Raw genomic sequence first — 15244 nt, 5'->3', positions numbered from 1 at the left:
CCTCCCTCATCCGGCCTTTAACAATGTTTTAGTGAAACCCTTCGGGGATTTCAGGGCTTCAGAGCAGGGGCCGCCCCTGCTCCTTGTACCAGGGCCTTTTCCACAAACACGGCACCTTCCCTCACCGCTGCCCCGCGTCAGTAGATGGGCTTCACTGCACGCGGGCGGGTGGTCCCGAGTTTGGTTCAGTGACTTTGGAAAGAGTCCAGAATGAGCTCTGGATGAAGTGACTTCTAAGAAGCATCTGGAGATGAGGAAGACTTAGCTCAGTAAACAAGGGCTGGGGGAAGCAGAGGACTTTTCCAGAGAGTTTAACTTGCATCGCAGGGGTGAGAAAGAACACAGCACATTAAAGGAATGTTGACTGGGAAAAAAAATGCACTACCTAAAAGCTGAGAATGATGTATTACTAGGCAGACATTTCTGAGGACTTAAGCCCAGGAGGGTGCCTCTCAGATCACTCTAAGAGATTGCTCTGAAGAGGCAGGGGAGGAGCCAGGATTTTTGCCACTAAGACCAGGTTTGGAACATCAAAGAATTACTGTTAGTTAAAGAAAACCAGATATCTCAAGTTAAGGAATTTAACTTATCTATGCATGGGAAGGCGCAAGAGTCTGGGCTCATTGAAAATATCCCTTTGATGTGCACCTTAGCCATCCAGGACTAGTGTCCTGAGCTTCCCATCCTGCGTTTCCTGAGGGAGCACCTTGTGGGCTGCTGCAGTGGCCGACAGCATGACAGCATGTGGCCTGCTTGTCTCCATCCTGCGTTCCCTCTGCTTCACCCTCGGGGGCGCTGAGAGTGGCTGATGGCTTGATGGCTGCAGCATCCTTTGTTTACTGGTGTGACAGGCAGTAAGTTTCATTACAGGAACAATAAATACTTCAGTATATTTGGAGTCTGTAGAGGCGGTGTGGATTGGACATGGGGAATGACATTCTAAGAAATGAGCAGAGGCCAAGAGACACAAGAAGAAATTTGGTCTGGCATCTTCAGGAGAAGGGAGGGTTGGGAGAGGTTCTAAGCTAGTGTGTGACGATCGATCGATTGTGGCTGCACTGTAGGGAGGTGGATGGAGGGAGGCCCGGCAGGGGTGGCAGCAGCCCTGGGGAGAGCAGGCAGGCCCGCACTGGGTAATGGTGGGGCCTGGAGAGAATTGGTTTCACTCGCTTCTTATGTGGCATGTGGCATAAGTGGAAAAGACGGTGCACTTATGTGTGCAGGATGTGGGGGAAGGAGGCGGGTCAAGAGGGCACCCGCATTGCCAGTTTAGACAACTGGATGTAGGCTTACAATCCTAGAGCAGTGCTGGAGTCCTCAGGTGTGGGCCAGCAGCATTCACACCACCTGGGCGCTGATGGAAAATGCAGATTCCCCGGCTTGACTCCAGACCGGGAGAATGAGCAATCTGTGGGGAGGGGACCAGTAGTCTGTGTTTCACAAGGTCAGGTGATCCTGATGCATGCTTATGTTTGAAAAGCAATGTTTTAGCTCATGGGCCTTCCAACTATTTTGCTCAGGATCCTGAAAAATGTTTGCAAAAATATGTACAATTCATGTATTTTAAATTTGATATCCAGATGTTTTCTTTTTAAGTATAGTAGTTGCAAAGGATGTAATTTCCATCATATTAAAAATATTGTATCTTTTAAATACAGTCAATGAAATCAAAATACTGTAGCAGTTTGGTGCCCACCTCCACACACTGAGAAGGTAAACAGCTAAAACAAGAAATGAACAAACTCTTTTTTTAAACAATTTAGCAATTTCAAAATGCTTCATTCCTCAAACATTCATACCCTTTTAATTTCCGAGTTTTATACTACATTCTGTTAGTCAATCTACTATACTTATCTGCAACAAAAATATGACTGTAATAAAATATTCATCCTCAATCTAGATATAACTGTTTTATTACATAGTTGATAAAAGAGCATAACCTTTTATAATTTTGATAGTAACTATTAAACATAAGTAAAACATTATTGAAACATATCTCTTAATGAGATGAGTAGAACTTTACAGTTTAATTCATGTATCTATAGATAAACGTGACATATTAATAAGACAAATGTCAGCATCAGTTCAATTCATATTTGACTTTTTCTAATGCAAATTAAAAAAAAAACCCGAACACCCTATTCATATAATAAATAGAGGTAATGAAAGGAGTTTTATTATAGAAATTCTACCTAATTGTTCTGAACTCTTTCCAGGATGTATGCCAAAATATCACAGAATAACCTTGCATCAAAAATGTTTAGTGCTGTAGTTCCCCTCTGCAATTCTTTTGAAAGCAAAGGAGTAGAAATTCCCTGACTTACGATGGAATTTACAACTCAGTCTCTGAAGTTATCAGAATTTTTCATGACATCTCGAGTATACAAACAGACAATAGCCAGACCATATATGACCACAGTACTCTGACCCACAACCTCTGCAGAAACCCGTCCAAGAAACCAAACCACAACCTCTGTAGCAACTGGCCCAGAACAATCAGGACTGTGAGGTGGCCAGCGACTTCAGCTTCCCTATTCCTGCCACCCCTGCTCGCCTTTCAACTCAGGGCTAACCGGAGAGTCAGGTACAGGCGTACCTTAGAGATATTGTGGATTGAATTCCAGACCACCTCAATAAAGCAAAAAAAAGTGAGTGAGTTGCACGAATTTTTTGTTCCCCAGTACATATAAAAGTTATGTTTAGACTATGCTGTAGTCTGTTAAGTGTGCAATAGCATTGTCTTTTAAAAAAGCACATAGTTTCATTTAAAAATACTTTATTGCCAAAGATGTCAAAACAATTACCACAGCAACATCACAGAGCACTGATCACAGATCACCATAAATAATGAAAAAGTTTGAGATATTGCAAGAATTACCAAAATGTGGCACCATGCCCAAAGTGAGCAAAAGCTGTTGGAAAAAAATGACACTTGTTCGATGCAGGGTTGCCACAAACCTTTAATTTGTAAAAAATGCAATATCTGCAGAGCACAATAAAATGAAGCACCATGGAAGGAGATGTGGTTGTCTGCCCCTGACACCAGTCCCATAAGATGCCCATCTCCAGTGTCCCCGGGGCCGACAGCCTCTAACCAGAGCACACCTGAAGATTTCCTTTTCCACCACGAAGCTTTCCCTCTCCTTCGTCTGACTTCCAGTCTCTACCAAATGCAAGTCATGTGGCGGAGTCCCTTGCCAGAGCAAGCTCTCAAAAAATAGCCTGTGTGTTCTCACTTGGATGCTGTATTAGTCAGAGTTTTCCAGTGAAACAGAACCAAAGGAGATACATATATAACTCTATAGAAAGAGATTTATTATAAAGGATTGGATCATGCAGTCATGGAGGCTAAGTCCTACCATGTGCTGTCTGCAAGCTGGACGCCCAGGAGAGCTGTGGTGTAGTTTTAATCCACATCCAAAGGTGAGAGCCAGGAGTGCAGAGGTCCCACAGCAGGAGAGGATGGATGTCCCAGCTTAAACAGGGAGAGTAAATTCACCCTTCCTTGCCCGTCTTTGCCCTATTCTTGTCCTCAGAGGCTTGGATGATGTCCACCCTCACTGCTGACGGTGATCTTCGTTACTCAAAAGTCTACTAATTCAAATGCTAACCCCATCCTGAAACACCCCTACAAACACCAGCAATGTTTGCCAGCTGCCTGGCAGTCCCCCAGCCCAGTCAAGGTGACACAAAACCAGCATCTCAGATGTTCTTTATCTTCACACTCACTTCTCCACCAGCCACATCTGGAATTGTCCCTCATTGGACGTGCCAAGGCTGTTACCCACTGGGAGCAAAGCCACACATGAAGATTTAGGCTGGGTAAGAGCTCTGCTGTCTTTTGTAAAGAGAGGAAAGGGTAACCATGAAAGGGAGGTGGAGGGGAAGGGAGGACATCCTGACTCCGAAGTGTGGCCTCAGACGGATAATCTTAGAGAGGAATACACACGGAAGTTTAAGATCAGGAAGATGGCTCCTAAAAACGCACTTGCCCCAGAAGCCTTTGGAAAGTCTTCAGTTATTCCCGAAGACAGGCTGCCACAATGAAGACTACTAATCTAGAGCAAAGGTGGAGGGCTCCCTTAAGCCAGGGGAGAGAGAACGGAAAAACATGGGGGTCCTTGCAAGTCAGCATGTCTATTTGAGCTGTCATGGTCTTCTCTGCCTGCTGTGCTTTCCATAGCAGGCTGGTTCTTTTTTTTTTTTTTCAAATTTTTAAAATAAGGTCATTTTTCACTTTTGGGGGGGAAGGAGGTGGATGTAATTTGGTTTATTTATTTATTCATTTATCTTAATGGAGGGACTGGGGATTGAACCCAGGATCTCATACACACTAAGCATGTGCTCTGCCTCTGAGCTATACCCTCCCCCCAAAGCAGGGTTCTTCCTTGAGTTCACATCTCAACTGAAAAGCCATCTCTACAGAGGAGCTGCCCTGACCACTCCCTCTTAAGTCGCTGTCTAGTCCATTGTCGTATATTCTCGGCACAGCATTTTTTACTGTCTGATTTTCCTCCCTCCCTCCCTCCTCTTCCCTCTCCTCTCCTTATTTCTCTGTTGATTTTTCCCAGCTTGAATGTCAGTTCCTTGCAGGAGCCACTTTACCTTGCAAGTCTGGTTACAGGGCTTAGCTCGTAGTGTGACATCCAATATATATTTGCTGAATAAATAAATGTCAAGAAAAGAATGTCAAGAAGTTGGGGATATTTCCATTGGGTGGGTTGTAATTTCTTTGTGAACTAGGAGGCCAAAGCATTTGTTGAGAGTAAAGATGAAATGGTGGGGGGGCACATTGAAAGGAGTGGAGTTTGGAGGGTGGGAGTGGAAGAGAGTGAGGACAAAAAGCATAAATAAATGGTTCGGCAGCATTTAGACCCCGAAATACTGAGATACAGATGATGGCATCAAAGAACGAATGAGAGCATGTCGGTTACTTGCCACTGTTTTGAAACAGATTTCTGATAAACTGAGCTAAGTTGAGTCACACAGTATCTGTTACAGACAGGATAATGGCCCCTCAAAGATGCCCATGAGAATCCCAGAACCTGTGAATATGGTATTTCACATGACAAAAGGGACTTTTGTATAAGTGATTAAAGTCTAAGGGACTTGAGATGGGCAGAGTATCCTGGATGACTCAGGTGGTGCAGTGTAGCCACGAAGGTCCTTCTTAGTGAAAGCAGGAGGCCGCGGAGTCAGAGTCAGAGAAGAAAACACGAGGACAGAAGCAGTGGTGGGAGGGATGGAGGAAGGGGCCATGAGCCAAGGAATGGAGGTGGCCTCTAGGAGCTGGAGAAGTCAAGGAAACTAACTCTCCCCTGGAGCTTGACAAAGCAGCAGCCCTGCCCATACACTGGTTTTAGGACCTCTGAACTCTTAAACTGTAAGATAATATGTTTTTGTTGATTTAAGCCCTGAATTTGTGGTAATATATTACAGTAGCAATAAGACATGAACACACTCACTCTTTCCATTTTATGTAGACAGTGCTCCTCAAACTGCAATGTGCAGCCATCTGGGATCTTGTTAAAATGCAGCCTCTGATTCAGTGGGTCTGGCATGGTGAGGCTGGGACTCTGCACCTTTGGAAGGTGTCCAGAGGGGGCTGGGCTGTTTGGCCGGGAACCACGCTCTGAGTAGGAAGGATCCAGAAGGCAATGTCAAGACCAAAGAGAGAAATAGTTCCTGTGAGCACATGGCCTGTGTCTTTCATCTGCTTAGTCTCCCCGAATTTACATGTTGTGATTGTATTTTATAAGCACAGAGCTGCCATGAGGTAGATTCTGGCATCATCCTCTTCTACTGATGAGTAAAGTGACATTCAGAGAGGGTGGGCAGCTGGCCCAGGCTGCACAGCTGCTCGGCTGAGTTTGGCTTATGTCAGGATCAGGACTTGAGCTCAAGTTCCTTCTTTCCAACTTCTTTTCACTACAGCAAAGATAATGTGTAAAATCAAGATGCAGAAACAACCCATGAATTCAGAAGCCTCAGTGTTACTCAAGCACAGGGCGCACAAAGGCCCTGTGGAATCTAACTGATGCAAGAATGGGTGGGAAGGACAGGTGAGCTGTTACATGTTGTTTTCACTTTGACACTTGACCAAAATCCTAACCATGCTTCAGGCCATCTCAGATGCACTTTTAGTGTGAGGCGCATTGCTTTGATACAAGTATCTTGATAATGAATTAATAGAAATGTGAGTCATTTTGTCACACTCTGCCACCTTTTTCAGAAACTTTGTATTGCATTCAGCATATATTGAGCACTTACTGTGTGCCAAAGCATTCTGCCAGACACTACAGAATCAAAAATAAATGAGACATTCTCCCTGTGCTTTGGAATTTCTCTGTAAGATATTAAAGAGGTAAATGCAAAAAAAAAAACAAACCCAAAGCCTATCTGTTGATCGATACAATTACAGAAGGTTGAAAGTTTCAAGGAAGGGTTGGCTTCCAGGCGTGGCAGTTACGCAGTTTGGGGAACCGTTGGCCTGGTGGTCTCCCGGTGGTCCCGGCCACCTGGGAGGAGGAGGGTTTGAGCACGAGCACTGCAGAAGGGGACACCCTGGTATCAGTGGATTGTGAAGCTTTTGGGAAGGTGCGTGGGGAGTTCTTCCGCAAGGACACTCAGGCTGAGGGTGAGGTGCTTGGATGAGTTAGCTGGGTCCAGAACACTGACCAGGGCACAATGCAAGCACAACTGCAAGATCCCACCTCCCAGGTACAACATATGCAGACGTGGCATGAGGCAAGAGGCAGTCCCAGATCGCACATCAACAGCGCAAGCTTCAACAATGAGAAAGTCACCTTAAAGTTGGATTACTCAGATTTCCAAATTGTGAAATAATTGTCTGAATTGAAATTTTCTAAGATACCCAGTGGTTTTGTTTTTTTATTGTTAATAGAGATAGAGCTATTCTGTGTTCAATATTAGAATCGGTCAATAAGTTATTTTAATATCAGATATTTGATAGTTACTGTATGTTATGTGTATGATGGAAGGGTTACAACTGTACACAGTTCTAATCAATAGAAACAGAGAAGCTTCTGTGTAGGAAACTTAAAAAAAAAGATAAGAGGAAGGTTGATTTACTCTAGGGAAAAAAAGGTGTTACATACAAGAGGTTTGTTTTGTTTTGCCTCAGAGGCAGTTGCGTCTATTCCAAAAAGTCTATTGAGATTTTTAAAATAAATGTTCAAATAATTAAAGTCACAGATTCAGAATCCTAGTTCTTCCCGAAGTTTTAAAGTCCATATTACAATAATCATTTTATTTTGAGCAATTATTAACTGTCAGTTGTAGAGGGGCTATTATTCCTGCTAAATCTGGCCCTGCTTTCATATTTTATGCTTTTATATCTGTATACACATTTTTATACCTTTAACTGCATTTGCAAATTTAATACACTCCATTTCCTTTACAAGTATTTTGACCTAAGAAACAAAACCTGACTAAGTACTAGATAATTCTTACAAATGTAAATACAGTGAAGTTTCAAGTCACATAAATGTCCCAAGTCAGAAAGATTTCAACTTAAGTTCACAAGTTCAAATCAATTGCTCGACCTCACATTTTAGTTTTAGTTCTGATGAGAGAAATTCTACATTAAAAATGCACACATGTTCTTTAACACAATAATATTATTGCTATGATTTTGATTATCTTAAATATTTAGAATCTTCCTGAAACTAAGAAGATGCTTACCTACTAGGAAAAACAACCACGCCTGGCATTGCAGGGCAGCGTCCTCAGTGGTGACAGAAGGACCAGTGGAAGCAGGATGTCCACAGTGGGGGAAGCTGTATGTTTGGGGACAAAGAATATATGAGAAAACTCTACACTTTCTGCCCAATTTTGCTGTGAATCTAACCACCCTAAAAAATATAATCTATTAACTCACTTTTTAAAAAATAAAAGAAAGACAGTTACCATCTCTATTAAAAGAAGATTTTGGTTGAGATGCTACGTTCTGGTCCACAATCCTCAACCCCATTTGTAGTTGTTATGTCCATGACTGTAATTTCAAGAGGTAGGCTTTGTCTCTGGATCCAAGTCATACTCATCACCTAAACCTTGAGTCTTGTCCAGAACTCTACAGTCCATGAAAGTTGATCTCTTGATTGGATTTTGCATGATTTTGGCTTTTAAGATATGATAATGTTTCTTCTTTACATGTAAAGATCTCTGAAACTTACTAAAAATCTGCATTATTTTCATTTTATATGTTTTACAGGCCCACAGAAAACAGATATTAAAAGTATCCTTCTTTAAACACAGTGTTTCACGGGGTTTTCACTGACTGGTGGTGGTGAATTTACAGTCATTTAGTAACAACGCTCCCCCAACTGTAAAGCCTCCAGAGAAGAGGTGTAACTAAATAATGGTCTGTATGGTGCAACACTCAAGCAGAGAAGAAGCTCACATAAACGAGAATATCAGAGGACGTACTGCCTCTTGGTGGGCCGGGGTACTATGTATGTGTTCAGAGCACTTGATGACCGACAAGAGTTTAGAATGTTAAACAGGCAAATGCCTGGCAACGGATGGGGAAAGTCCAGTAAGAATGAAGCAAGTCCAAGTGCATACAGAATATTTTGGCCTAACCTATTGTATAGTGCTCAATAATCACTTCCTGGGTAAATGAATAAATACATGAATTGTGAACGGATACAGCGTAAAGTGCTTATGCTCAAAGATGTTAGTTTGGTTGTTCTAGTGTGTAAAGCACAAGGTAGGGTTATGGATTTTGACTTACAGTAAAATAAAACCCATTCCTTCCCCTAAAAATCCTCTGTGCTCCACCTATTTCTTCATTCCTCCCCTCCCAGAACCCCTGGGGACAGCTGATCATTTTGCAACCCATATAGTTTTTGTTTTCCAGAAAGGCATACATTTGGACAAGGCAATACATAGCTTTTCCACACTGGCTTCTTTCACCTAGCAATATTCATTTACGATTTCTTCATGCCTTTTCACAGCTTCTTTTTTACGATGAATTACATTCCATTTTCTGGTTGTATCACAGTCTGTTTATCCATGCACCTATTGAAGGACACCTTAGTTGCTTCCAGTTTTAGGAAATTAAGACTTAAATTGGTATAGACAATTGTTTGCAGGATTTCGTGTGAACCTACGTTTTCAAATAAATTGGAAAAATAAGATCGCTGGATTGTCTGGCATGGTAAGACTATTTTAGCTTTGTAAGAGACAGCCAAACTGTTCTCCAAAGGGCCTGTGCCATTTGCATCCCCAACCAGCAGTGAATGAGAATGCCTATTGCTTTACAAGCTTCCCAGCATTTGGCGTGGCCAGTGTTTGGGATTTTAGCCATTCTAAGAGACATGAAGTGGTATCTCGTTGTATGAAATTCCCTTCTGACAGATGATGGTGAGCATCTTTTTGTACACTTACTTGCCATCCTCCTTAGTGAGCTGACTGTTCAGATCTTTTGCCCATTTTTTAAGTGGGCTACCTGTTCTCCCACTTGTTGAGTTTTAAGAGTTCTTTGCACTTTTTGATGAAAGCTCTTTAACAAATGTGTATTTTGCAAGTATTTTCTTGCTGTGATATGTCTCTTGAATCACTGAGTAAAAGTTTTGAAATTTTATAATTCAATTTATTTAAATTAGAAAAAAAAAAGAACCCACAGAAACAGTTTACCCATTTCTCCCTCCCTCCACACTACCTCTGGCAACCACCAGTCTGTTCTCTGTATCCAGGAGCTTAGTTATGTTTTTCTTTTTATGTACCACATATAAGCGAGATCGCATGGTATCTGTCTTTCTCTGCCTGGCTTATTTCACTTAGCGTAATGCCCTTGAGGTCTGTGCATGTTTTATTTTTTATGAATGACTAATATTCCACACACACTACACACTACAGATTCTTTATCCATTCATCCACTGGTGGATACTTGGGCTGTTTCTATATCTTGGCTATTGTAAATAATGCTACAATAAGCATGGGGTTGCCTATATCTTTTCCATTTTAAAAAATTTCCTTCAGATAAATACCCAGAAGCAGAATCGCTCAATCGTATGGTACTTCCATTTTTAATTTTCTGAGGAAACTCCATACTGTTTTCCATAGTGATGGCCCCAATTTACATTCCGACTATTCTAAGTGTGAGATGATATCTCACTGTGGCTTTGAGTTGTGTTTCTCTGATGATTAATGGTAGAGAGCATTGTTTTCATGTATGTGTTGGCCATCTGTATGTTTTCACTAAGAAAATGTCTACTCATATCTTCTGCTCATTTTTTAGTCAAATTGTTTTTTTGCTGTTTAGTTATATGAATTCTTTATATAATTTGGATATTAGCACCATATCAGATATTTGATTTGCAAATATTTTCCCATTCAGTAGGTTGCTTTTTCATTTGTTTGATGGTTTCCTTTGCTGTGAAGAATCTTTGATGTAGTCCCACTACTTTTTTTTTTTTTTTGCTCTTATTAGTTTTGCTTTTGGTGTGAGGGTCCAAAATCATTGCCAAGACCCATGTCAGGGAGTTCATTGCATATGCTTTCTTCTAGGATTTTTACGGTTTGAGGTCACATGTTCAAGTCTTTACTCCATTTCGAGTTAATTCTTTGTGCATGGTGTTAGGGTTGTGGCCCGCTTTCATTCTTTTGCTTCTGGCTGTCTAATTTTTCCAGCACTCTCTATTAGACTATCCTTTTCCCATTGCATATTCTTGGTTCCTTAATCATAAATTAACTGAATAAGAAGTTTTTAATTTTAATTAAGTATAATTTATCATTTTTTTCTTGCATGGAATGTACTCTTGAGGTTATACCTAAAAACTCAAGGCCAAACCCAAGGTCACATAAATTTCCTCCTATATTTTCTTACAGAAGTTTTATAGTATTGTGCTTAATATTTAGGTCTATAATTGTTAAATACAGACCCGGGGAGACTAGGGATATATTATAATCTCCAGTTTCCCAGTTTTTGGTACAGAGCTCTTGAGACTTTTATACTATCCTGGATAATAAGAACATGTTTTGTTCAATGAGAAATCTCTTGGTGGATTCCTGGATGGGGAGGCTTGTCACCAGAAAGGCAAAGCCACAACTAAAAGCTTGAATTTGCAGTGCTCCCCCCCCATTCTCTGGAGAGAGAAGAGGGACCAGAAATGAAGTCAATGTAACATGTCTATGTGATGAAGTCTCCAAAAATCCCAAAATATGGGATCTGAGGAGCTTCTGGGTCTGTGAATATATCCAAATGCCTGGAGGGTGACACATCCCACCTCCAGGTGGACAGAGGCTCCTGTGCTCAGGACCCTTCTGGACCTCACACTACATATTTCTTCACCTGGCTACTCACCTGTATCCTTTATTATATAATAAACCTGTAAACATAAGTGCTTCCTTGAGTTCTGTGAGCTGCTCTAGTAAGGGGCTGAACCTTAGGAGAGAGGTGTGGAAACTGATTTAGAGCCAGTAGGTCAGAAGCACAGGTGACAACTGGGACTTGCAATTAGCATCTAAAGTGGGGCCAGGCAATCTCATGGGATCTGGGCTAAGTCTGGGTTAGTGTCAGAATTAATTGAATAGGAGGACACCCAGCATGTGTTGGAGAATTGCTTGGTGTGGAAAACCCACACATCTGGTTGCAAAAATGTTCTGTGCATGAGTAGAGGAAAACTGTGTTTCTTTACAATAATCCATTCTGGGTTAATTTTTGTGACAGGTGTAAGGTCTGTGTCTACATTGTTTTCCTTTTTTGCATATGGAAGTTCAAGTGCTCCAGCACACTGAAAAGACTATTTTTGAAAAGACTATTTTTCTCCACGGAATTGCCTTTGTTTCTTTTCTTTGCCCAAGATCAGTTGCCTATATTTACATGGATCTATTGTTGAACTCTTTTCTTTTCCAATAATCCATATGTCTTTTTAAAAAATCAATATCACACTGTCTTAATGGCCATAGTTTATAGTAAGTCTTGCAATCTGATAGTGTCTATCTCTTAACTTTATTCTTTTTCAGTATTTATAGAAATAAAATTTGCATCTCTAGTTATCAGAGAAATGCAAATCAAAACTACCATGAGATATCACCTCACACCTGTCAGAATGGCCATCACTCAGACATCCACAAATGACAAATGCTGGAGATGGTGTGGAGAAAAGGGAGCCTTCCTATGCTGCTGGTGGGAATGTAGTTTGTGCAGTCATTATGGGAAACAGTATGGAGATTCCTCAAAAGACTAAAAATAGACTTACCATATGATCCAGCCATCCCACTCCTGGGCATATATCCAGAGGGAACCTTAATTCAAGAAGATACATGCACCCCAATGTTCACAGCAGCACTATTTACAATAGCCAAGACATGGAAACAACCTAAATGTCCACTGACAGATAACTGGATAAAGAAGTTGTGGTATATTTATGGGTAATGGAATACTACTCAGCCATAAAAAGGACACAATAATGCCATTTGCAGTGACATGGATGGACCTGGAGACTGTCATCCTAAGTGAAGTAAGCCAGAAAGAGAAAGAAAAATACCATATGATATCACTTATATGTGGAATCTTAAAAAAAAAGATAAATGAACTTATTTACAAAACAGAAACACACTCACTGACATAGAAAACAAACTAGGGGAAAGAGGGTGGGAAGGGATAAATTGGGAGTTTGAGAATTACAGATACTGATATACATATATTATATATATATATATATATGATATATATATAATAGATAAGTTCATAGTGTACAGCACAGGGAATTATATTCAATATCTTTTAGTAACTTATGGTGAAAAAGAATATGAAAATGAATATATGTATATTCTTGTATTACTGAAGTATTATTCTATATACCAGAAATGGACACAACATTTTAAACTGCCTATACTTCAATAAAAAAATAGATATACCAATAGATAAATAAACTAATCAGGTTTAAAACAACAAAAAATAATATTAATAATAATCTACATCAAACTTTAGAAAAGAAAGAAAATTTGCAGATGAGTAAGTCTTGGAGGCTAAATTTTAAATCCTCCTGAGGATAATCCACACAATATGGAATTCATTTATTCAAACACTACATTAGTTTTCTAATTGCTGTTGTAACAAATTACCACAAATTGAGTGGCTTAAAATAGCATCGATGTATTAATTTACAGATCTAGAGGTCAGAAGTCCTAAAATCAGCAGGGCTTCATCCCTCCTGGAGGCTCCTGGAGACAATTCACTCCCTTGCCTTTTCCAGCTGCCTTCATTCCTTGTTTCATGGCCCGTTCCTCATGTCACTCTGACCACTGCTTCTGTCTTCATATCTCTTTCTGTGTTGCTGACTGTGATGACATTGGACCCTCCTGGACAATCCAAGGCGATCTCCTCATCTCAAAGTTAGCTGATTAGCAACCATAATCCCCCTCCACATGTAATATATTTACAGGTTCTGGGAACTGGGAAATGGACTCTCGGGGGGCCACCCTGCTGCCTACCGCAGTGGGCCTCTGTAACCAGGACAGACCATGTGACCTTCCTCTCCTCTGCTGGCTGGATCAAATGGACACTTGATATTAGAACAGTCCCTGGTGGGGGTTTGTCAAACATTGTTCAGCTCTTGAACTGTAGGTTGTGTAGAACCTGGCCCTGCTCAGCCATTTCAGGCCATGAGCGGGCTGTTTAGTAAGCAGAAGAAACTGGAGACTGCAGATACACAGAAAGAAGTGGAGGCAAGAGACAGTGCAGGGAAACAGACAGAGAAAGCAGCTGCATGATGCCTTTGAAGTCACTGTTCACAGCCCAGGGTGCTTTGTTTCCCATCCTTAGAAGGCCATGCAGATGCCCCCCGTGTCTTTGAGAGAAGCCCTTTTACCTGGACCTCGGGTAGATTTTGTTTCCTTGCAACAACATGTTCCCTGAGACTATTTGTATGTTCATGACTTATTGCCATTCCTAAGCACTGATTCAGGGATTAGAAAACAAAACTTGGGCTTGAATACAGTTTCCAAGCCCCCTATTCTTTCTCTTCTTATGATCGGTATCTCTTTGGGATCAGTGAAGAAAGAAAACAGTTAAAAACTGATTCAGAAAAGTTCTCTCACTGGGGACTGAGCTGTCCAATGGCTCCTGCCACTCTCACTGACAGTTAACACATATTTCAGTCCATTTTGAGCACTTTTAAAAAACATTTTATTTTCTTTAGGTCAGCTGTTGTTAAAAAGAAATATGATGGCATTTGGAAGCTGAGGACATCAAATTCATAACATGTGAACCAGCCAACCTGTCACTGCCAATAACATGACAAACCCAGCTAGGGTCCTTTTCTTAGAGTCCTTTCTTAGCTTGTTAAGTGAAACAACACATCCCACTGCCGCCTTGGTCTTTAGGACTTTGGAGCATTATCTCTGGAACACACTGTGAGGTTCCTTTTGGACAGGAGAGGTGAGTTGAATTTGGGGACCCAGGGCAAGGCTGCAGAATCGTGGGACATAAGCCATTTCTTATCTGGAAATCACTGCCTCTAAGCTGTGGCCCACAGTGAGAACTTTCTAAATTAACTTTTTATTAATGGCTTGTGGAAGTGTAACGTATGTACCATAAGTTCACCGATTTTAATTCAATGATTTCTCAGTGTTACCGAAGGCAAGTTTGTGTGCCTGGTGTACCCGAGGCTGAATAAACTGAAACATCTGAGTCTGAATAAACTGAAACTGAGTCTGGAGCGGAGAAAGGCTTATTGCAGGGCTGAGCAAGAGGACTGGTTGGCTCATGCCCAGGAAATCCCCAAACCCCGAAGGTTTTCAGCAAGCACAGTTAAAGGCCAGGTGAGGGAGAGGGGTCTTCAGGGTATGTGACCAGCTCGTTCACAGTGCTCTGATTGGTTGATGTGGAGGGAACAGGGCGGAAAACACAATCAACCCCTAGGAGCCAGAGGCCTGGGGCCACGTGCTTTTGATCATCAAATAGTTAATTTCTTCCCTTTGGTGGTGGTTTTTAGCATCTGAAAAACTCAGGAAATATATATCAGCCATTATCTTCTGGGTACTTCAGAGAGGAGCTGCAGCAGAAGATATGGGGGAGGGGTCTGACCCTGGAAGGTCCCACAGGGTCCTGCTTGATTACATTAGTATAGTCACAGAATTGTGTCACCATCACTACAATATCATTTTAAAACATTTTCATCCCCCTCAAAATAAAACTCATCCCCATTTACAGTCAGTCCCCATTCCTTTCCCCAGCCCCAGACAACCACTAATCTACTTTTCTGTCTCTACA

General features: G+C 41.3%; 1 pseudogene; it reads left to right on the top strand.

The window, feature by feature from the left end:
- Positions 1–6846, top strand: part of LOC102525510 (acylphosphatase-1 pseudogene) — a 30033-nt pseudogene extending 23187 nt beyond the window's left edge.
- Positions 6847–15244: the final 8398 nt, after the last annotated feature.

This window comes from Vicugna pacos, chromosome 11, assembly GCF_048564905.1.
Source record: "Vicugna pacos chromosome 11, VicPac4, whole genome shotgun sequence".
In the NCBI taxonomy this organism is placed as follows: domain Eukaryota; kingdom Metazoa; phylum Chordata; class Mammalia; order Artiodactyla; family Camelidae; genus Vicugna; species Vicugna pacos.
The sequence above is the reverse complement of the archived record's forward strand: the minus strand, read 5'-3'. Positions and strand labels throughout refer to the sequence as shown.